The following is a 25,333-nucleotide window of genomic DNA, read 5'->3' on the forward strand; positions in this document are numbered from 1 at the left end:
GATGAATCTTGAAAACATACTAGTGAAAGAAGCCAACAAAAAGAATCATATATTTCATGATTCTATTTATACGAAATGTCCTAAATAGACAGCTCTACAGAGACAGAAAGTAGATTAGAGGTTGCCTAAGGGGGTGATTGGGAAAGTGAAGAGTGACTGACAATGGATACAGAGTTTCTCGTTATGTTTTATGTTGAAAATGTTCTAAAATTGATTATAGTGATGGTTGGACAATTCCATGCATGTAGTAAAATATTTTGAATTATACACTTTAATAAGTGAGTGGTATGGTGCATGAATTGTATCTCAATAAAACTGTTGCCATAAAAAGAGACTTCCTTGTAGAGACTGTGAAGCTTATGAAGTTGAAGAATGTGTTTGCATTTTAATTAAGATAGGAAAGATAATTTGAATTTGGACTTTAATTCTTTGAAGGTTAAAGAATTCTGCCAAGCATAGGGTGATTGATTGATATATTTGTGAAAGCAGATTTAATGTCTTAATTTTCTTTAATTTTTCCTTGGTATTTTTTCATGGAAGGGATCCTATATTAAAAATAATTGAACATATCTCTATGTTGTGCTGTTTTATTATTGGAATGTTTCTATATTTTTTATTCAATCTTATTGCAGAATCTCTGATAGACAATACGAGGCAAGGTGGCTAGTAATACTTTGGGATGGAAAATATAAGTAGTGAATTTTTAGCCATGATCATAGAGTGGATTTGAAGCAATTTAAGCAATGTGCTGTTATTAATAATTCAAAATCTTCTGGAGGGGAATTTAACAATGCCCTCCAGTGGTCCTAGAAGGATACATCAGATGAGTGATGGTGGATATTGGGTAAGTGGCCTTATGAAAAAAGGAGCTGGATTGTCCTTCTAAACTGAATTCCTTTGTCAATGTGAAAGAGTCACAAGTTTGTGATTGAAATACAGTGTGTTAGGAGAAAATCAACTGAAACTATTAGAGAAATTTTTTCTCCTTTCTTGATGTTTCCTTCCATCTTGAGGGGCTTTCATTAGCAAAACACTCCTAATCTCGTTCTTACTCCATTCCTCAGTTGAAGGTGGAGGATTATGAAAGATGGATTTGGAAACAGGAACAGAGTATGCATAGCCTAGTCCTTTATTTGTCCTTTTCTTTTGGAAGTGAGCTTCCTTCAGTGAGTACTCAGTAATCCGTGGACAAGTTTTGCTTCCGTAGATGGTAGGGCCTACATTAGTCCTGTGCTGCTGAGTAGGTATATATGCCTTGTCCTATTCCTGAGGACTAGGAAACTCACTCATCCACAGGTATAAACCACATTTCCTAGCAACAATGTTGATATTCTAGATTCCATCTGCCTCACTGTTTTGTTTTTGAACTTGCTGAAAATTCAATTGGAGAAGAGGGGCATTCGTTATTGGATTCCTTCAAAGCTCAGACAAGCACATGTTCTATTTAGTGGGTGCCAAAAAATGTAACATATTTCTTAAATGTGAAGTATGCAATAGAAAAGGCATGGCATCCTATTTATTACTAAATTCCCCAAAAGCAGTTCCTATAGGAATTCATTCACACTATTTTTCCATAGATCTGAACGTGTGATAATGCACTGAAATTAACCAAAGGGAGATAAAAGGGTTCACTTAATGTTTATATTGACTACATTTATACTGCCTCTACTAAATACCATGTCATTATTGAATTCTATTAGTAACACTTGTGCTTTGATGGTCTCTAGCAGGAATTTGGAAGGATAATTCCAAACATCTCACATGTTCAAACCTCATCGTTAACTTGGTGAACATTTAGCATCTGTTTCAAAGCATTGCTTACAGATGCTAGGGAGCTTTGGGTACCTGATTCACCTCTTGACATACCTGTAGAAACAGCTGTGAGCCATCTGGGGGAAGAAATGTGTTTTTTTGTGATTTATTTTAAAGTTCATAGGCAGTTATATCTGTCTTTGCAATTTCTCTTCTAGATTCAAATGAGATCATTATGTTTTATTATAGCAGAAGATTTGGTTAAAACTAATGAATGGAAGATTGAACTTGGTTATTAAATTCCTCACTTATCAGGTGAATAGACTACTTTAAAGTTCTTTATCTGGAAATTAGTCTGTTCTAAAGTCTCTCATTACTGCACTTAAACAGTGCTTTTCTATAACACAGAGCAGTTTACTAATCTACTTTCTTGTTTTAGAAATATCACCACTACGGTCATACACAATTCAATTATGACCATCAAAGACTTCTGTGCATGCATATGTTTTGTTCATGAAGCTCCCTATTTATTTTTTAATACTTAGTCATGCTAGATATATGAAAAATGCACAATGACAAAATAAGCATTTACAAAATTAATCATTAACATCCAAACTTATAAAAAGGTGTATATTTTGTAAAATTTTCATGACTTTGACATTAATGAGATAGAGCATTAGTAGGGCCTCATAAAATGAACATTTTTATTGTCAAATAATAAGCTATCATTTTATGTTCACACTCACTAGGGGAGCTGACATTAATTATCCATATTGCTATTCATTTTTATGCTTTCTCTAAGAGAATCACTACTGCTGAGTCCAAGGCATATTTAATCTTTTGCCTTTGGTCTTCCAATTATCTCTGTATCATTTCATGTCAATCTATGTAATCTTACATTTTTCCTTTGATGTTTTATAGAAGCTATGCTATGTGAAAATATTGCTCCTCATTTTGGCCTCCTTATTTTAGATAATTTTAATTTAAAGTATCATGCACATGCCCAATGTTGTTTTCTTACAGTGTTTTAAAATAAAAATGCTTTAAAAAGAAGAATAATTGGAACATTTAGGACTTTTTACTATCAACTTATTTTTTTAATCTAAATTAAAAGATAGAAAAGAGAAAAAAGTTGGGAGAACAATGGCAACCTGATTCTAAATTTCCTCTTTACCCTCAAATAAGCATAAAGTCAACCAAGATAGCAAATAAAACCACAAAGTGCCCATGTTGCCAGTATTACTAGGAAGCAGAGAACATTACAACCTTTAAAATGCCTTTAAGAAAACAATTGCAACAGAGTTCCTGTTGCCTATCCACTGCCTTTTCTGTGAGCTTGTGGGCATAGAACAAAAGGAAGGGGAGACCAGGAAGATGTCAAGAAAAAGAGCAGTGGGAGTAGAAGTTTTAGAGAAAGTTGATGCAAAATCACTCCTGGAAAGAGAAAGCAAAAGAGTAAATCAAAAAAATACTGAACACTAGTTATGAATTGGTACTTTTTAGCCCCTGGATGTGGATTAGGGGTTTGAGCTAAGTGGAACCAGAAGTGTCAGATTCATGGAAGCAGTGCATCCTGGGAAAAAATCAGATGTACAGACATGAGGCAGTACTCTTGAAGATGAGGTAGTGAAAGGAAAAAAGGAAATAAGTGAGGTACATTAAGGATTTTTTAAAAACTAATAAGAAATATGCCAGGATGGTCTTTCTCCACACCCAACCAATACTAAAACCATCTATAAAAGAAATTTCACAGAGAAGGACAGAATTGGCAGAAGATGATTTTGAACTAGGAATCTCATCCACAAACTGAATAGGATAAGGAAAAAGCAGATACTATCACTCATACTATTGTAAAAGATTAGAAAATGTGAAGAAAAATTTTCAGCTTATGAAAATTTTCCTCTCCAAACCAACCAGGGAGCAAAAGAAATTAATAATATAATATTCCAAACTGACTTAAATATCAAACAAGCATTTTCAGATAAAATAAATTTGAATCAGAAAGAGAAACACTAAAAACAGAAGTTTAAAAAAAGAATCAAGTTGATTGAATTCAATAAAGAAATAGAAGAAAAGGACAAACTCATATCAGAAATGAAGACTATAAAACACAGTAAATGTGTTTAATAAAGAGCTTTGAAGAAAAGCAATATGACTACCACAAGAATGAAAATGAGATAAGAAACAAAGAAAAAAATCATAGAAAAAGTAATAAAATATGATTGTAAATGTGATTGTATTCTTGACTTTTCTTCCTGCTAGTTATTAGTGTATAGAAATGCAACAGATTTTTGTATATTGATTGTACCATGCAAATTTACTGTATTTTTTGATTACTTCTGATAGTCCTTTGGTGGCTTCTTTAGGATTTACAATTGCAACAAAAAGAATAAAACACCTAGGAATAAATTTAACCAAGGAGATGAAAGACCTTTACACTGAAATCTATGAGACATTATTGAAAGAAATTGAAGAAGACTAAAGAAATGGAAAGATATTCCATGCTCATGGATTAGAAGAATAAGCACAGTTAAAATGCCCATATTACCTAAAGAAATTTGCAGATTCAATGCAATCCAAGTGACCTTCTTCATGGAAAATAGAACAAAGAATCCTAAAATTTATATGGAACATCAAAAGACCCTGAATAGCAAAAACAATCCTGAGAAAAAAGAACAAATTTGGAGTTATCACACTCCCTGAATTCAAAGTACACTACAAAGCTATACTAATCAAAACAGCATGGAACTGGCAGAAAAACAGATATACAGATCAATGGAACAGAATTGAGAACTCAGAAATAAAACCACACATCTATGGACAGCTAATCTTTGACAAAGTAGCCAATAACATGCAATACAGAAAGGAAATTCTCTTCAATAAATGGCGCTGGGAAAACTGGACAGCCACATGCAAGAATGAAAGTAAACCATTCTCTTACATAATACACAAAAATTAACTCAAAAAGGGTGGAAGACTTGAATGTAAGACCTGAAACCATAAAGCTCTTAGAAGAAAATGCAGACAGTGCACTCTTTGACATTGATCTTAGCAGTATATTTTCAAATACTGTCTCTTCAGGCAAGGGAAACAAAAGAGAAAATAATCGAGACTACATCAGATTAAAAACTTCTGCACAGCAAAGGAAACCATCAAAATAATGAAAAATCCCACCAACTGGAGAAAATATTTGCAAATCATATATCCAACAAGGGGTTAATTTCCAAAATACACAAAGAACACACACAACTCAAAGACAAGAGAAGAACAACTCAAAGAATGGGCTAAGGACATGAACAGACACTTTTCCAAAGAAGATATACAGATGGTCAACAGGCACATGGAAAGATGTTCAACATCACTAATTATTAGGGAAACGCAAATCAAAACTACAACGAGATATTACCTTACACCTATCAGAATGGCAATAATTAACAAGACAAGAAATAACAAATGTGGGAGAGGATGTGTGCAAAAGGCAGCTGTCATACACTGCTACTGGGGATGAAAATTAGTGCAGCCACTTTGGAAAATAGTCTGGAAATTTCTCAAAAAAATAAAAATAGAAATAACATATGATCCAGGTATCTCACTACTGGGTATTTATCCAAGGAACATGAAATCAACAATTCAAAAAGATTTGTACATCCCTATGTTCATTACAGCATTATTCACAATAGCCAAGAAGTGGAAGCAACCCAAGGACCATCAATGCCTGAATGGATAAAGAAGATGCGATATATATATATATATATATATATATATATATATATATATACACACACACACACAATTGACTACTACTCAGCCATAATAAGAGACAAAATTATGCCATTTGCGACAACATCGATGGACCTTGAAGGTATTATGCTAAGTGAAATAAGTCAGAGAAAGACAAATATCATATGGTTTCACTCATATGTGGAAGATAAACAAACACGTAGTTAAGGAGAACAGATTAGTGGTTACCAGAGGAGAAGGGGGTGGGGAGAGGGTGAAAGGAGTAAAGGAGCACATATGTATGGTGATGGATAAAAACTAGACTATTGGTTGTAAATTGATGATTTGGAGAAATTTTTCAGGGAACTGTGCCACTAAGAAACATCAGGTACAGATGGTTTCACAGAGGAATTATATTAGACCTTAGGGACTAGATATTCCTGATTCTATATAAAATTTGTAGAGTATGGAATGCAAAGGAAAGATCCAAATTCTTTTTTATGAAGCAAGTATATTATTGATACTTAAACTTGATACAGATAGCACACACACATGAAATTGTAGACCAATATCACTTTTGGATTTTAATACAAAATCATAAACAAAATATCATTGAACAGATTCTCACATCATGTTATGAAAATAGTATACCAAGATCAACCATAGATTATATAAAAAATGAAAGAATGTTTTAATACTATAAAATTGACTAATACATTTCATCATATTAATAAGTCTAAGGAGAAATAAGCATATAATTAACTCCATAGATGCTGAAAAAGTCTCTGACAAAATTCAAAACCTATTTCTAATAAAAGTTCTTGGAAAAATATCACTAGATAGATATTTATTTGAGGATATATATAAATGCAATATATGAATATGATTATATATAAATATACAATTTATATAAATTTGTAAATTCTAAAAGAAATATCTATATGGATATTTAATATGTATATTCCACAAAGATAAGGAAAGGTAAGGGTGCCCACTATTTCTGTTACTCTTTAAATTGCACTGAAACAACTACGTACTGAAATTAGACCTGAGAAAGTAATTAGAAGAATAAGAATAGAAAAATAAGAGTCAAACTATTTTATTGCAGATATCATGATAGAATTCCTGGAAGACTCTAGAAGATCAATGACAAAATTCAAACAACACAATAATTCAAGGACTTAGCAAGATAAAAACTTATCATGCAAATTGTGATTTTTACAATTAAAAACTGAATAGCATTCAAATCCACAAATAATAAACCATTAGGTGATAAAATAGTAACAAATTTAATAGAAAATATTTAAAGCCTATATTAAAAAATTGTGATATGCTCTTGAAAGAAAAAAGTAAACTTCAATCATTTACTGTTAACATTTTTCCCCTTTATCATTTCTTCTATCTCTCTCAACTTCTCTCTCTTTCTACACACACTTCTTTAAAAATTTTATTAAGGTCATAATACTTTATAAAATTAATAAATTTCAGTTGTATATTATTATTATTATTTTAACTTTTTATTGAGATGATAGTTTACAAACTTGTAAATTTCAGTTGTATATTATTGCTTGTCAGTCGTTTTGTAGGTGCACCACTTCACCCTTTGTGCCCACACTGCACCCCCCTTCCTCTGGTAACCACTAATCTGTTCTCTTTGTCTACATGTGTAACCTCCACATATGAGTGGAGTCCTACAGAGATTGTCTTTCTCTATCTGGTTTATTTCACTTAACATAATTCCCCCAAAGTCCATCCATGTTGTTGTGATTGGGACGATTTTATCCTTTTTTATGGCTGAGTAGTATTCCATTGTATATATACATATATATAGATAGATATATATACCATGTCTTATTTATCCAATCAGAAGTTGATGGGCACTTAGGTTGCTTTCACGTCTTGGCTATTGTAAATAATGCTGCAATAAACATAGGGGTGCATGGGACTTTTGGAATTGCTGATTTCAAGTTCTTTGGATACATAGCCAGTAGTGGGATGACTGGGTCATATGGTATTTCTATTTTTAATTTTTTGAGAAATGTCCATACTGTTTTCCATAGTTCCTGCACCAGTTTGCATTCCCACCAGCAGTGTATGAGTGTTCCTTTTTCTCCACAGCCTCTCCAACATTTGTTACTTTTTGTTTTGGTTATTTTTGCCATTCTAATGGGTGTAAGCTGATATCTTATTGTAGTTTTGATTTGCATTTCCCTGATGATCAGTGATGATGAACATCTTTTCATATGCTTATTGGCCATCCGTATATCTTCTTTGGAGAAATGTCTGTTCATGTCCCCTGCCCATTTTTTGATTGGGTTGTTTGATTTTTTATTGTTGAGTTGTGTGAGTTCTTTATATATTTTGGAGAATAACCCTTTGTTGGATATATGACTTGAAAATACTTTTTCCCAATTGCTGGGTTTTTTTTTGTTTCAATCCTGTTTTCCCTTGCCTTGAAGAAGCTCTTTAGTCTGATGAAGTCCCATTTGTTTATGTTTTCTTTTTGTCTCCCTTGCCTGAGTAGACATGGTATGAAAAAAGATCTTGTTAACACTGATGTCAAAGAGTGTACTGTCTATATTTTCTTGTAGTAGTTTTATGGTTTCAAGTCTTACCTTCAAGTCTTTGGTCCATGTTGAGTCTATTTTTGTATATGGAGAAAGATAGTGGTCTACTCTCATTCTTTTGCATGTGGCTGTCCAGTTTTCCCAGAACCATTTACTGAAGAGGCTTTCCTTTCTCCTTTGTATGTTCTTAGTTCACTTGCTGAAGATTAGCTGTCTGTAGATGTGCAGTTTTATTTCTGGGCTTTCAATTCTGTTCCATTGATCTGTGTGTCTGTTTTGTACCAGTACCATGCTGTTTTGATTATTATAGCTTTCTAGTATATTTTGAAGTCAGGGATTGTGATACCTTCAGCTTTGCTCTTTTTTCTCAGGATTGCTTTTGATATTTGGGGTCTTGTGTTTTTCCATGTGATTTCTAGGATTCATTGTTCTGTTTCTGTGAAGAATGTCATTGGGATATTGATTAGGATTGCATTGAATCTGTAGATTGCTTTAGGTAGTATGAACATTTTAATTATGTTTGTTCTTCCAATCCATGTGCATGGAATATGTTTCCATTTCTTTATGTCATCACCAATTCCTTTCAATAATGTTTCCTAGTGTTCATTGTATAGGACTTTCACTTCCTTGGCTAAATTTATTCCTAGATATTTTATTCTTTTGGTTGCAATTGAAAATGGAATTGTATTCTTGAGTTCTCTTTCTGATAGTTTGTTATTAGAGTATAGAAATGCAACTGCATTTTGTAAGCTTATTTTGTATCCTGCAACTTTGCTTTTGTTGATTATCTCTGATAGGTTTTTGGTGGATTTTTTATAGTTTTTTATGTATAATACCATGTCATCTGCAAACAGTGAGAGTTTCGCATCTTTCTTTCCAATTTGGATCCCTTTTTTTTCTTTCTCTTGCCTAATTTTCTCTTTCCAAAGTCTTCAGTACTATGTTGAATCAGAGTGATGAGAGTGGGCACGCTTTTCTTGTTCCTGTTCTCAGAGGGATAGCTTTCAGTTTTTCCCCATTGAGTAGGATGTTGCCCATGGGTTTGTCACATATGGCCTTAATTATGTTGAGGTACTTTTCTTCTATACCCATTTTATCGAGAGTTTTTATCATAAATGGATGTTGGATCTTGTCAGATGCTTTCTCTGTGTCTATTGATATGATAATATGGTATTCATTCCTCATTTTGTTAATGTGTTGTACCACATTGATTGATTTGCAGATGTTGAACTATCCCTACATCTCTAGTATAAATCCAACTTGATCATTGTGCATGATCCTTTTAATGTATTGTTATATTTGATTGAGGATTTTTGCATCTATGTTCATCAGCAATATTGGCCTGTAATTTTCCTTCTTTGTATTGTCCTTGTCTGGCTTTGGGATCAGGGTAATGTTGGCCTTGTAAAATGTGTTAGAAAGTCTCCATCTTCTTCAATTTGTTGGAATAGTTTGAGAAGGATAGGTATTAAATGTTCTTTGAATGTTTTGTAGAATGCTCCAGAAAATCCATCTGGTCCAAAGTAGGTCGCCTACTTTGATTTTTGAGGGAGGTTTTTGATTTCAATCTCTTCACTTGCATTTGTCTATTCAGATTCTCTAATTCTTCTTCATTCAGTTTTGGAAGGTTGCATGAGTCTAAGAATTTATTCATTTCTTCTAGATTGTCCAACTTGTTGCCATATAGTTGTTCATAGTTTTCTCTTATAGTGCTTTGTATTTCTGGGGTATCCATTGTAATTTCTCGTCTATCATTTCTAATTTTATTTATTTGTCTTCTTTCATTTTTTTCTTAGTGAGTCTGGCTAAGGGTTTGTCAATTTTCTTTTTCTGCTCAAAGAGCCAGCTCTTAAATTCCTTGATCCTTTCTACTTTGTTTTTGGTTTCAATTTCATTTATTTCTGCTCTAATTTTTATTATTTCCCTCCTTCTGCTGACTTTGGGTTTGTTTGTTCTTTTCCTAATTCTATTAAGGGTAGTTTAAGATTTCTTGAGATTTTTCTTGTTTGTTAGGTTGTGCCTGTATCACTATGAATTTGCTTCTTAGGACTGCTTCTGCTGCATCCCATATGAGTTGTTTGGTGTATTTTCATTTTCATTTGTCTCCAGATAGTTTTTGATTTCTTCTTTAATTTCTCCAATGATCTATTTGTTGTTCAGTAGCACATTGCTTAGTCTGCTTATATTTGTCACTGTCCCAGTTTATTTCTTGTAGTTTATTTCTAGTTTCATAGAACTACGGTCAGAAAAGATGGTTGATCTGATCTTAATCTTCCTAAATTTATTGAGGCTTGCCTTATTTCCCAACATATGGTCTATATTTGAGATTGTTTCAGGTGCACTTGAGAAGAATGTGTATTCTTCTGTTTTTGGATGGAGTGTTCTATATATATGTATTAAGTCCATCTGGTCTAGTTTTTCATTTATTTCCACTCTTTTCTTGTTGATTTTCTGTCTGGATGATCTATCCACTGATGTAAGTGAGGTGTTAAGGTCGCCTACTATTATTGTGTTGTTGTTAATATCTGCTACCCTTAAATACTTTAGAGTGTGCTTCTCAAGTTATGGCTGTTTTTTACAGAAGTACAGAACAATTTTTAAATTCCTAAGTATTAATGAATCAAATACTTTTATCTAATCTACTGTTCATGTTCAATTTTTGTCAGTAGACCTAATAATATCCTTTATAGCATTTTCTCCTCCAGTGTAGGATCCAATATAGGCCAGCATCACATTTAGTTTCATGTTTCTTTAACTTCCCTTAAAATAGTACATTTTCTCAGCCAAATATTTTTTTTATGCCATCAACATTTTGGAAGAATGAAACCCTTCTTCTGCTTTTTATTAGAACATTTATCATTTTCTGCATTTCTATTTCCTCATGTTTAAATTGAGGTTATATTGAAGGAAGGAAAGAAAGAAGGAAGGACTAGTCCAAGTAACTTATCTACACAGTAATTGACCATATACCCTTAGTTTTGGACAAGGTAAGCTGTGTAGTGGGGGGAAAATGGAAATTGATCATTCTTTTTTTATAGTTTTACTGAAGCATATTTTAAATATCATAAACTTTCTGCGAGGCCTCCCATTTTCTTTTATTGGGCAGTGGTATTGGAGACCAAGATCTGGGCACTAGGAATGTTTATTCCAACAGAGGTATTTTTGTTTCTTAGCCATTTCATCAAATAGATCTATAAAATATGTATTAATTAGAAATTTATACATACCAATATACATGCACATACACAAATATGTACACTGGTATGTGCATATATGTAAACACACATGAGTACACAAACATGTTTGCACTTGTACATATGTTTATTTTAAGGTTCTGTTTTGCCTTTCCCTTTGTATATTTGTATGTCATTTCTACAGTGATACCAAAAATTCCCAACAATATCAAGATATTTACTTATTTGATTCACTTTATAATAATCTAAAATAATTTCATTATTTCTTCTTCCGTATCACAAAAACCAAATCTATTGAAAATAATTTAAAATTAGTTGGTGTTACTATAAAGATAGAGTTATCAAGATAGTGGTTCTTGCACAAGGAAAGACATATAAATCAATGGATCAGATTTGAGAGCCCAGAAATAGATCCTTACATTTATAGTCACTAGGTTTTTGACAAAGGCAAATAGGCAATACATTTAGGAAATAGTCTTTTCAGCAATGCTGGGACAATTGGATATCCACATGCAAAACTCTATTTAAAATCTTACCTCATACCATATACTGAAATGAACTCAAAATGAAACTTATATGTAAATTTAAGAAGAAAAAGAATAAAACTTGTAGAAATAAACATAAGAGAAAATCTTGAGACCTAAGATTAAGCAGAGATTTCTTAGATATAGTACTGAAAACATGGCCCACAAAAGAAAAAGTAAGACAAAATGGGCCTTATCACTTTTCAAAATGTTTGTAACTCAGAAGTCACTATTAAGCAAATGAAAAGACAAGCTACTAGTGGGGAGAGATATTGGAAAACTACATCTCTGAAAAAGGTCTTGTATGCAGAATTTGCAAAAAACTCTCATATCTCAATAATAAGAAAACAAACAACACAATCAAATCATGGAAAAATGGTATAAACAGACACTTCACCAAAAAAGATATACAAATGGCTAATGAGCACACAAAAAGATTCTCAAGGTTATTTTTCATTTGGGAAATGCAAAGTAAAACTACAAGGAGGTACCATTTCTTATCCATTAGAATGGCTAAGATAAAAAAGGACAGACAATAGCAAATGCTGATGAAGATGAGGAGAAGAAGAAACCCTCTTACTTGCCTGGTAGGAATGTAAAATGGTGCTTCAACTTTGGAAAACAGTTTAGGAGTTTCTTAAGACAGTAAACATTAATTTACCCTATGACTGAGCATTGTAACTTCCAAGTAGAAGAAGAGAGAGATTAAGATATATGTACACACAAAGACTTTCTTGAGAATGTTCACAGTGGCATTATCCATAATAACACAAAAGTGAAATTAACTCAAATGCCCATCAATTGGTGAATGGATAGAAAAAATGTGGTATATCCACACAATGTTATACTACTCCTTCATAAAAATGAATAAACTATTGATATCTGCTACAACACAGAGGAACCTCAAAACCACATGTTGAATGAAAAAAGCCAGACACAAGAGACAATGCAGTGTATGATTCCGTTATAAGAAGTGTCTATAATAGGCAAATCTACAGAGACTGAGTGAGGAAAAATGATTGACTGTACATGGCCATGAGAGATCTTATTGAGGAATTAAAATGTTCCAAAACTGATTGATGGTTACAGTTGTGTGGCTCAAGAAACTTACTAAAAGTTATTGAATTATATGCTTGAAATGGGAGAATATCTACTTTCAGGTCTGTTAATAGTTTCTTTGTGTACTTTGGTGCTCCTGTGTTAGATGCATATATATTTATAAGTGTTATGTCTTCTTGGTGGAGGGTCCTTTTTATCATTATATACTGCCTCTCTTTGTTTCTCATTGCCTTTTTTATCTTGAAGTCTATTTTGTGTGACATAACTTTGGCACACCTGGACCAGACATGAATATCAGTGGATTCTACAATCTACTGGGTAATTTTCATATTGAACAAGATTTTTCCATTGTTCTAAAGTTTCTCTCCATAGATTGCTTATAAGTTGAAAGGGAGAAAGTAACCGGTAAATAGGCAATGAATGAGAAATATAGCAACAATTTGACTAGATGATAAAAATTAGCATCACCAATAAGGGGCAAATTGACATCAGGTGCTTCTTTGTCCTCCAGAGAAGCAATATCATTTATGCAACATTGTGAACAAAAAAGCACAATTTAATTTTGATCAAGAAGAAATATCAGAAAAGCACAAAATGTTAAATGTTATAATAAAAAAATCAAAGGGGATATGGTCGTCCAAAATATTGATGTCATAACAAACAAATTAGTTGAGGAAATGTTTCAGCTTATAGGAAGTGCTACATACAAAACAAATAAATGCAAGATATGGCCCTAGACTGAATCCTATACAGGAGGGGAAAATGCTATAAAGGATATTAATTTAAATGATAAAACTCAACATGAATAGCAGATTAGATAAAAATACCTTATCAATGTAAATATAAGAAATTTATCATTGTTCTTTATTCATATAAATGAATAACCACATCTTAGAAAACACACAGTGGAATATTTAGGAATATATTTAGGAATAAAGGGCAACGATGTATGTAGTTTACTTTCAAACGCCCACCCTCAAAAAGTATGTGTGTGTGTGTCTGTATATATGCAGAAAGAAAGAGAAAGAGATAGAAAACAATAAAGCAAATGGGACAAAAGTTTTAAAATAGGTGATTCTGGGAAAAGCACCTATGCGTATTCTTTGAACTATTTTTATTTTTGCATCATTAAAACATGTGAAATAATTTCCAAATAAAAAGGTTTATCAAAATTGAAAGAGTAATCTTCACAGTTTCCTTTAAATCTTGCCCCTAAATAATTGCATGCACTTACAGAATCTTAATTCCACTACTTAAGTATTTTGAATTCTAATCAATTCTTATATTTTTATACATGGTGTTTTATTTTTATAAATATATAATAAAGGTCAATTTGGAAATGTTCTGGTGTTTTTATAATTTTGCTTGTTTTCTTCATATTTCCAAATGGAATTGTGTAATTACTAGACTTTTAAAAAACAGATTTATTGAAGTACAATTGAAATACAATAAAATGCATGTATTTTAATGCATCATTTGATAAACCAAGAAAGTGAATACATTCATCACATCCAAAAGTTTCCTTGTGTAACTTTATGACCTCTCCCTTCCACGTCTTACTACTTTCCAAAGCAGGCCTCTGGCAACCACTGATCTGCTTTCTGTCTCTACCTATTAGTGTTCGTTTCCTAGAGTTTTTCAGAAATTGTATCATACAGTAAGTGCTCCTTTTTTTTAAAATTTTTTTAAAGATTTTATTTTTTTCCTTTTTCTCCCCAAAACCCCCTGGTACATAGTTGCATATTCTTTGTTGTGGGTCCTTCTAGTTGTGACATGTGGGATGCTGCCTCAGCGTGATTTGATGAGCAGTGCCATGTCCGCGCCCAGGATTCGAACAAACAATACAGTGGGCCGCCTGCAGCGGAGCGCACAAACTTAACCACTCAGCCCCGGGGTCAGCCCCAGTAAGTACTCCTTTTTTTCTGGTTTCTTTCACTGAGCATTGTTTTGATATACATCCTGTTTTTGGAGTGTATCAGTAGTTCATTCATTATTATTGCTGACTAGTCTACTATTTTATGGATATAGCAGTTTGTTTCTCCATTCACTACTTAATGCCCATTTGAGTTGTTTCCAATTTCTGGAGATTTTGAATAATTCCACTAGGAACATCCATGTACAAGTTTTTGTATGGCCAAATGCTCTTTTTTACCCAGAAGTGGAATAGCTGGGTCATATGGTAGGTTTATGTTTAACTTTTTAAGAAACTGAGAAACTGTTCTCCAAAGTGGTTATACCATTTATGTTCTCAGAAATAGTGCATTATAGTGTCAGTTCATTCATATTTTTGCTGACACTTGGTATGGGTCAGTATTTTTAATTTTATCCTCTCTACTAAATTTGTAATGGTAGCTTATTGGGGTTTCATGTTGGATTTTTAATTTTCTTTTCTCTTTGTGTTTAAGATAATTTCTATTGTTGTGTATTTAAGTTTACTAGTCTTCTTTTTTGCAATATCTAATCTGTCTTTGCCCTCATACAGTGTATATTTTATCTTATATGTAGTGGTTTTTGTCTCTAGAAGTTCCATCTGGGTCCTTGTTATAATTCTCATGCATCTACTTAAGTTTTTAAGCATACAGAATATAATTATAATAACAGTTTTGATCTTATCCAAAAATTCTGATATTTTTGTCAATTCTATGTCAATTTGGATTGATTTGTTTCTTTATTATGGGTTGTATTTTCTCACTTCTTTGCATACCTGTGCATTTTGTATTGGAATGCAGACATTGCAAATTTTACCTCATTGGGTGCTGGATATTCATATAGTCTTATAAATATTATTGAACTTTGTTCTGTGACATAATTAAGTTACTTTGAAATATTGTGAGTTTTTGAGTCTTGCTTTTTATTAGGCAGGACCAGAGCAGTGCTCAGTCTAGGGTTAATTATTCCTAATCACTGAGTCAAGACACTTCTGAGTACTCTATTCAAGGCCACATGAATCTTGAAATTTTTGAGTCTGGTTGTTAGAAACAAGCACTATTCCCAACCACTTGCAAGCACCAGGCACTCTTTCTTCTAATCTTTTTGTGTAATTATTTCTCGAGTCTTATGTAGTTTCCTCTCATACATGCACTAATCAGTGTTCAGTTGAATACTTGAGGTGGACTCTGCAAATCTCTCCAGTGTTCTCTGTGTGCAGTTTTCTCTACTCCTGTAGTCTGTCCTGGGAATTTTACCTTTCTTGGCCTCTTCAAACTCTCAGGTATGTCTCTTCAACTCAGGGTGAACACTGGTCTCTGCCTTGGCTCCTACTCCCTGTTCATAGTTGGCAGCTTTCTCCAAGTATGAGGTTATTCCTTTGTATAAAAGCTATCATTAACTACTTCTCAATGGCTCTTCATTATTCAATCACTATTCACTACTAGCTTGCACCACTGAAGATCCTTTCTCTATGCTCAAGCCACACTGGTCTTAGTTTCTCCTTTCTCAAAAAACACCCATGTTTTTCCCATTTTTTGGTCTTTGTAGTTTCTATTCTCTACACATAGAATTACCTTCCTCTCACCAGGTTAAACTAGTATATTCTCACTCCTCTTATAGGGTTAATAATAAATATCACATCTTCCAGGGAGCCTGTTTGGAGGTTAGACAGAATGAGTCTAGTTTAATGTAACTAGCTTTGGAATCAGATGTACTGAAGTTCCGGTCCTGACTCCGCTATTTCCAAGCTGTGTGGAAAATAGGAGTGAAGAAAATGGATGTTTCTAGAATTGGGTCTATAAAGTTGTTTGGACCCTTCTGTAATTTATTTACTTAAGAAAGTGATTTTGGAGTTAACAGTTAAAAGAACTATTTACAGAAACAAGACGTTATTTATAACTTTCAGGGAAGTCTGTTGTGGGTGTATGGGGAAGAATTTAAACAAAATCTTCTCTGCCTCTCATAGTCTCTCTCTCTATATATATTATGTGTGTATGTGTGTGTGTGTGTGTGTGTGTGTGTGTATGTGTTTAACACTTTTTTAGGGAGGAGAAAGAGAGTGAACACTTTTATATAACATGAATGACACACTTATAACAACACTTGCAGGACTTACTGTGTGTGACAAATACTCTTCTAACTGACGTGTAATATATATGACATACTATATATATATATACAGTTGTCCCTTGGTATTCACAAAGGATTGGTTCCAGGACTCTTGCAAACACCAAAATCTGCCAATGCTCAAGACCCTTATGTAAAATGATGTAATATTTGCATGTAACCTATGCAATCTTCTCATATATTTTAAATCATCTCTAGATTGCTTATAATACCTAATGCAATGTAAATGCATGTAAATAGTCATTATACTACATAGTTTAGATGATAATGTTCAGAGAAAATATCAATATATATTCAGTACAGACACAACCATTGTAGGCCTTTCAGTCTGCGGTTGGTTGAATCTGCTGATGCAGAACCCACAGATCCAGAGGACCAGCTGTGTATATACACATATAAAATCCTCCTCACAAGTCTAAGAGGTAGGTACTTTTTAAGCTTAATTTTACAAATGAGTAAACTGGCACACAAAATTGTTAAATAATTTGTCTCATACTGGACAGCTAGAAAAGGGAGAGAAAGAACCTTGAGAAGATCTGTACATAACTTTTCATTCATATGCTACTTCGGGGTGGTGGCAAGGTTTGTGGAGCTCATCATGCCAGCCTTGTTAGTACAGTATCAGTAGACGGTAATTGACGTTAAGTTCTATCTTGGAAGAAAGACCTGAATGACCCCAAAGAGTTTCCAAATTCAAAACAATTTAAAGGTGTTCAAAATGGGGGTTTAGGAGTGACCTGCAATAAATATAGAATGGAAGTATATCATACAGTGCAAGCAAAGATAGAAGCTGATGGCCAGGGACCAAAGATTCCAAAGTGGACAAGATATCTTCTCTAATATTGCATTCCACTCCCACCACATCTCACACTAAAACTTCAGAGCAAAACTGGAGATAAAAGGAAGGGATAAATAATTCAAATTTTCTATTTCTTCTTGTTTCAACTTTAGCAAGTTGCATTTTAAATTTATAAATTTCAATCAATTTTTATTTTGGATGATAAAGTTACTCACAAAATCCTCTTATTATCTTCTTCATATATGCAGAATTTAGAATAATATCTTGTTTTATCTTTGCTGGCATTGTTATTTGGATTATATATCTTATATTTTTAATCAGTCTTACCAGGACTTTGCCAAATATTTTTAGTCTTATCAAAGAAAAAATTTTGTCCTTGTTGTTCCACTGTATTTTGTTTGTTTTTTAATAAGCTATTTTCTATTCTTATTTTCTTCTCATTTGATCTTTTTTATTTTGAGTCATTTTGCTACACTTTCTCTAGCTTCTTAATACTGATGGTTACCTGAATAATTTTTAGCCTCTTTTCTCATACATGAATTTATAAGTACTCATCTAAGTCTCTGTTTGGCTGTATCTTACAGGTTCTGAAATACATTATTTTCAAGTTTTATTTGAAAATATTTGCTTATCTTTATTTTGTTTGGTTCTTTGACTCTTATTTAGAAGTACATTTCTAAAGGATTATAGGATGACTATAAGATAATAAATTGATTATCAACATTTATAACTGTAAGAAGACTTATGCAAGCCTCATGGTAAGTACTGTGAAAAAATCTATAGTAAAGATGAACAGGACAAAGAGAAAAGAATCAAACATACTCCTACAAAAAATCCTCAGATCACAAAGGAAAATGGCAAGAATAAAAGAGATGAACAAAAGAACTGCCAAACAGTCAGAAAATGATTAACATAGTAGAAATAGTAAATAATTACCTGTCAGCAAGTACTTTAAGTGTAAATGTATTAAGCTCAACAATCAAACAATATAGAACAGGATTTTTTAGGGTGGGCGCAATTGGGATATGTCAACATAAGTTCATCAATTGTAACAACAGTACCATTCTTGTGGGAGATGTTAATAATGGGAGAGGCTATGCATGTGTGAGGGTAGGTGGTATAAGAGACATTGCTGTACATTTCTCTCAATTTTGCTGTGAACCTAAAACTGTTGCAAAAAACAGATCTTAGTTATATCTATATATGTATACATATATAGATATATATACACATATATATATACCTGTATTTCTATAAAAATTGCAGGAATTCATGTTAATTTTATTTATCAAGTTTTTAGAATAGAATGCTAATAATTGAAAAAAGATATAAAGTGGCTGAATGGATTAAAAAAACAAGATCTAGCTATAGACTGTCTAGTTATGACTCACTTTAGATTTAAGACACACTAGGCTAGAGCAAATAAGGAAGAAAAAGAAAGAAAATGTATCCAAATTGGAAAAGAATAGGTAAAACTGTCACTATTTGGGGATGATATGATTTCATATGTAGAAAATCCTAAAGAATCTACCAAAAATTAAACCACAAATTAAAAATACATTAAATTTATTTAATATATTAAATTAATTAATTATAATTAAAAATAATTAATGGATACAGTAAAGTTGCAGTGTATAAAATCAACATCCCCAAGTCAGTTACGTTTCTATACACTACTAATAAGCTAGCAGAAAGAGAAATCAAGAATATAGTTCCAATTACAATCACAGCAAAAAGAATAAAATACTTAGGAATAAATTTAACCAAGGAGATGAAAGATCTGTGCACGGAAAATTATAAGATGTTGCAAGAAATTGAAGAAGACACAAAGAAATAGAAAGATGTTCCATGCTCATTGATTGGAAGAATTAATGTAGTTAAAATGACCATATTACCTAAAGCAATCTACAGATTCAATGCAACCCTTATCAGAAACCCAACAACGTTTTTCATGGAAACAAAACAAAGAATTCTAAAATTTATATGGAACAACAAAAGACCAAAAATAGTCAAAGTAATCACAAGAAAAAGAACAAAACTGGAGGTATCACACTCCTTCTTTCAAAATATACTATAAAGCTGTATTAATCAAAACAGAATGGAACTGGCAGAAAAGCAGACACACAGAACAATGGAACAAACTTGACAACCCAGAAATAAACCACACATCTATGGGCAGCTAATCTTTGACAAAAGAACCAAGAACATACAATGCAGAAAGGAAAATCTTTTCAAAAATGATGTTAGGAAAACTGGACAGCTATAAGCAAAAGAATGAAAGTAGACCATTAGCTCACACAATATACAAAAATCATCTCAAAATGGGTGAAAGACTTGAATGTAAGACCTGAAACCATGAAACGCCTAGAAGAAAACATACTCAGTATGTTCTTTGACATTGCTCTTAGCAGTGTCTTTTTAAATGTGTCTCCTCAGGCAAGTGAAAAAAAAAGAAAAAAGAAACAAATGAGACTACATCAAATTAAAAAGCTTCTGCATGGCAAAAAAAGAAAAATCAATAAAAGGAAAGGACAATGTACCAATTGGGAAAAGATATTTCAAAATCATATGTCTGAGAAGGCGTTAATATCCAAAATATATAAAGAACTCATACAACTCAACAACATAAAAACAAACAACCCAATTAAAAAAATAGACAAAAGATCTTTTTATTTTTTGAGGAAGATTAGCCCTGAGCTAACATCTGCTGCTAATCCTCCTCTTTTTGCTGAGGAAGACTGGCCCTGAGCTAACATCTGTGCCCATCTTCCTCTACTTTATATGTGGGATGCCTACCACAGCATGGCTTGCCAAGTAGTGCCATGTCCGCACCTGGGATCTGAACCGGTGAACCCCGGGCCACTGAAGCAGAATGTGTGCATTTAACTGCTGCGCCACCGGGCCAGCCCCTAGGTGAAGGATCTTAATAGACAATTTCCCAAAGAAGATATAAAGATAGCCAATAGGCACATTAAAAGATGTTCAAAATCATTAATTATTAGGGAAATGCAAATCAAAATCACAATGAGATATCACTTCATGCCCATCAGAATGGTTATTATTAAAAAGACAAGAAATAACAAGTGTTGGAAAGGATGTGAGAAAAAGGAACCCTTGTACACTGCTGCTGGGAATGTAAATTGGTGCAGCCACTATGGAAAACATTACCCACTCTGAAAACCACATTCTGTTTCGTTCTGGAGCCCAGAGATTGCACCCAGGCATCACAATACCTTCTCTCCTTGTAGAAAATTAACTGCTGAAATCAACAAAGCCATATAAATTGTACAAGTCAGGACACGAAATTATGAGTGGAACATTAAAACAATTGATTCAAAATGATATCACCATCATGACAGAGTGAACTGTTACCTTTGTCTCTCACCTGTAATTTACAACCAAACAAACATCCGTTGACCAAGAGAGGATTCTCTACACAGCACAACAGTACACCTGAGAGATCCATGCAGTTATACATCTGAAGGTGGGTGGAATGGACCCCCAGGGAGCAGTAGAACTAGGAGAGTGGACTCTTCTCCCTCCTCCTCCCTGGCTGCAGTGATCCAGGACATGGATACTCATGCAATGTCTACCCAACTAAAAAATGGACTCAGGAACTCAATATACATTTCTCCAAAGAAGATATACATATGCCTGGTAGGTCTATGAAAAGGTGTTAAATATCACTAATCATCAGGGAAACACAAAGCTAAACCATTGAGATACCACCTCACACTTTTTAGGTTGGCTATTATCAAAAAAACCCATAAAAACAGATAGCAAGAGTTGGCTAGAATGTATAGCAAAGGAAACCCTTATATACTGTGGTAGGAATGTAAATTGGTAAAGCCAGTATGGAAAACAGTATTAAGTTTCCTCAAAAAATTAAAAATAGAGCTAACTAAGGTCCAGTAATCCTATTTCTGGTTGTATATCCAAAGTAAATGAAATCAAGATCTCGAAGACATATCTGCAGTCCCATGTCATTGTGGCATTATTCACAATAGCCAAGACATGTATGCAACCTAAAAGACCATTGACAGATGAATGAATAAAGAAAGTGTGGTATATACATACAATGAAATATTATTCAGCCTTAAGGGAAAAGGAAATATGGCCATTTACAACATGAGTGAACATGGAGGACATTACACTAAGTGAAATAAGCTATATACAGCAGGACAAATAGTACATGATACCTCTTGTATGAGGAATCTAAAATAGTCAAACTCTTAGAAGCAGAGAGTAGCATGGTGGTTGTCAGGGACCAGGGGAAGTGAGAAACAGGAAGTATTTGTTAAAGGGTTTAAAGTTTCAGTTATGCAGCATGATTAATTCCTAGAGATCATCATCAATGAGCACTTAGATTGTTTCCATGCCTTGGCTATTGTAAATAATGCTGCTATGAACACATGAGGGCCAATATCTTTTTGATTTTAGTGTTTTTATTTTCTTTGGATATATTCCCAGAAGTGGAATTGCTGGATCATGTGATAGTTCTAATTTTTAAATCTTTTAAGAATCCCAATACTGTTTTCCATACTGGCTGCAACAGTTTACAATTCTACCAACAGTGCACAAGTGTTACCTTTTGCTCCATATCCTCACCAGCATTGATGTCTTGTCTTTTATATGATGGTCATTCTAACAAGCATGAAGTGAGGTCTTATTGTGGTTTTGATTTGCATTTCCCTAATGACTAGTGATGTTGAGTGTCTTTCTGTGTACCTGTTGGCCATTAATAAATCTTCAGAAAAATGTCTGTCACGTCATTTGCCCAATTTTTCATTGGATTATTTGATGTTGTTGTTTTTTTCTTGCTATTGGGTTGTATAAGTTTTCTTTTTAATATAATTTGGATATTAACCTCTTGTCAAATATATGGTTTGCAAATATTTTTTCCCATGCTGTAGGTTGTCTTTTCACTTCGTTGATTTTTTTTTTTTTTTTGCTGTGTAGAAGCTTTTTAGTTTCATGTAGTCCCACTTGTTTCTTTTTGTTGTTGTTGTTTGTGCTTTATGTGTCATATCCAAAAAATCATCTCCAAGACGTATGTTAAGAGGCTTTTACAGCCAGACTGGTGGCGCAGCAGTTAAGTTCGCATGTTCCGCTTTGGCTGCCCAGGGTTCACCAGTTTGAATCCCGGGTGCGGAAATGGCACTGCTTGGCCCGCCATGCTGTGGTAGGTGTCCCACACATAAAGTAGAGGAAGATGGGCACGGATGTTAGCTCAGGACCAGTCTTCTTCAGCAAAAAGAGGAGGATTGGCAGCAGTTACCTCAGGACTAATCTTCATCAAGAAAAAAATAATAATAATTTAGACAGGAAACAACAAATGTTGGAGAGGGTGTGGAGAGAAGGGAACCCTTGTTCACTGCTGGTGGCAGTGCAAACTGGTGCAGCCACTATGGAAAGCAGTTTGGAGTATCCTCAGAAAATTAAGGATAGATCTACCATATGATCCAGCTATTCCACTGCTGGGTATTTATCCAAAGAACTTGAAAACACAAAGGCATAAAGATACTTGCACCCCTAGGTTCATTGCAGCATTATACACAATAGCCAAGACTTGGAAGCAACCTAGGTGCCCATCAAGGGACGAATGGATAAAGAAGATGTGGTATTTATACACAATGGACTACTACTCAGCCATAAGAAATGACGAAATCCGGCCATTTGTGACAACATGGATGGACCTTGAGGGTATTATGCTGAGTGAAATAAGTCGGAGGGAGAAAGTCAAATACCATATGATCTCACTCATAAGTAGAAGATAAAAACGACAAAAAAAAAAACGCATACCATTGGAGATTGGACTGGTGGTTACCATTGGGGAAGGGGGGAGGGGCGAGGGCAAAAGGGGTGGTGATTAGGCTCACATGTGAGGGGATGCACTATAATTAGTGTTCAGGTGGTGAACATGATGTAATGTATACAGAATTTGAAATATGATATACCTCTGAAAAAAATAAAAATTAATAAAAAGAGGCTTTTTTTCTGTTTTCTTTTAAAATGTTCATGTTTTCAGGTCTTACGTTTAGGTAAGGAGTATTTTTTTTATTTCTGTAAAAAATACCATTGGAATCTTGACAGAAATTGCTTTGAATCTACAGGTGACTTTAGCAGTATTGACATTTTAACAATATTAAGTCTTCCAACTCATGAACATGGGATACCTTTCCATTTACTTGTTTTGTCTTCAATTTTTTTAATCAATTTTCAGTAGCTTTAAGAGTATAGATTTTTTCCTCCTCGTTAAGTTTATTCCTAAGTATTTTATTGTTTTTGGTGCTATTGTAAATAGGATCATTTTCTTAATTTCTGTTTCAGATAGTTCATTGTTAATGTATAGAAACACTACTGATTTTTATATGTTAATTTTATATCCTGCAATTTTACTGAATTTTTTGATTATATCAAATATTTTTTGGTGAAGTCTTAAGATTCTTTCTACATAAAATCATGTCTTCTGTGAATAGAGACAATGTTACTTCTTCTTTTCCAATTATGATTGCTCTACTTATTTTTCTTGTCTGATTGCTCTGGCAAAGAATTCAAGTACTGTGTTAAATAGGGTGGTAAGAGTGGGCACCCTTGTCTTGTTCCTGATCTTAGAGGAAAATCTTTCAAACTTTCACCATTGAGTATGATGTTAGCTGTGGGCTTATCATATATGGCCTTTATTTTGTTGAGGTATGTTCCTTCTATATATAATTTCTTAATAGTTTTTATTATGCATGCATGTTAAATTTTGTCAAATGTTTTTTCCTATATCTATTGGGATAACCATATGATTTTTTTTCTTTTATTCTATTATTGTGATGTGGTGCATTGATTGATTTGCTTATGTTGAACTATCCTTGCATCCCAGGTATAAATCCCACTCAATCATAGTGAATGATCATTTTAACGTACCTCTGAATTTGATTTGCTAGTATTTTATTGAGAATTTTTGCGCCTACATTCGTCAAGAATATGGTTCTGTAGTTCTCATTTCTGGTAGTGTCTGCTTCTGGCTTTGGTATCAGGATGATGCTGGCTTAGTAAAATGAGTTTGGGAGTGTTCCCTACTCTTTGATTTTTTGTAACAGTTTGAAAATTATTGGCCATAATTTTTATTTAAATATTTTATAATATCTACCAGTGAAGCTATCTGGGCATGGGTGTTTTCTTCACTGGGAGATTTTTGATTACAGATTCAATATCCTTAATAGTAATTGGCCTACCCAGACTTTCCATTTCTTCTTGCTTCTGTCTTGGTAGTTTGTATGTTTTTAAGATTTTTTTTATTTCGTCTGGGTTGTTCAGTTTGTTGGCATATGATTGTTCATAGTAGCATCTTATGATGCTTTGTATTTCTGTGGTAGAAATTGCAATGTCTCATTTTTCATTTATAATTTTGTTGATTTGCATCATATCTCTTTTTTCTTTAGTTATTCTAGCTAAAGTTTTGTCAGTTTTATTTAATTTTTCAAAGAACTAACTCTTAGTTTGGTTGATCTTTTCTATTGTTTTCTTACTTTCTATTTCATTTACTTCTACTCTAATCTTTATTACCTCCTTCTGCTAACTTTGGGGTGTTTTTTCTGTGTAGCTCTTTAAGGTGTAGAGTTAGGTTGTTTATTTGGGATCTTTCTTGCTTCTTAATGTAGGTGTTTATTG

The 25,333-nt window shown here is 33.3% G+C and overlaps 1 pseudogene; it reads left to right on the plus strand.

Annotated features, from left to right (window-relative positions):
* The first annotated feature begins 790 nt into the window (after window positions 1-790).
* Window positions 791-25,333, plus strand: part of LOC106847150 (proteasome subunit alpha type-1 pseudogene) — a 49,547-nt pseudogene continuing 25,004 nt past the window's right edge.

This window comes from Equus asinus, chromosome X (assembly GCF_041296235.1).
Source record: "Equus asinus isolate D_3611 breed Donkey chromosome X, EquAss-T2T_v2, whole genome shotgun sequence".
Classification (NCBI taxonomy): domain Eukaryota; kingdom Metazoa; phylum Chordata; class Mammalia; order Perissodactyla; family Equidae; genus Equus; species Equus asinus.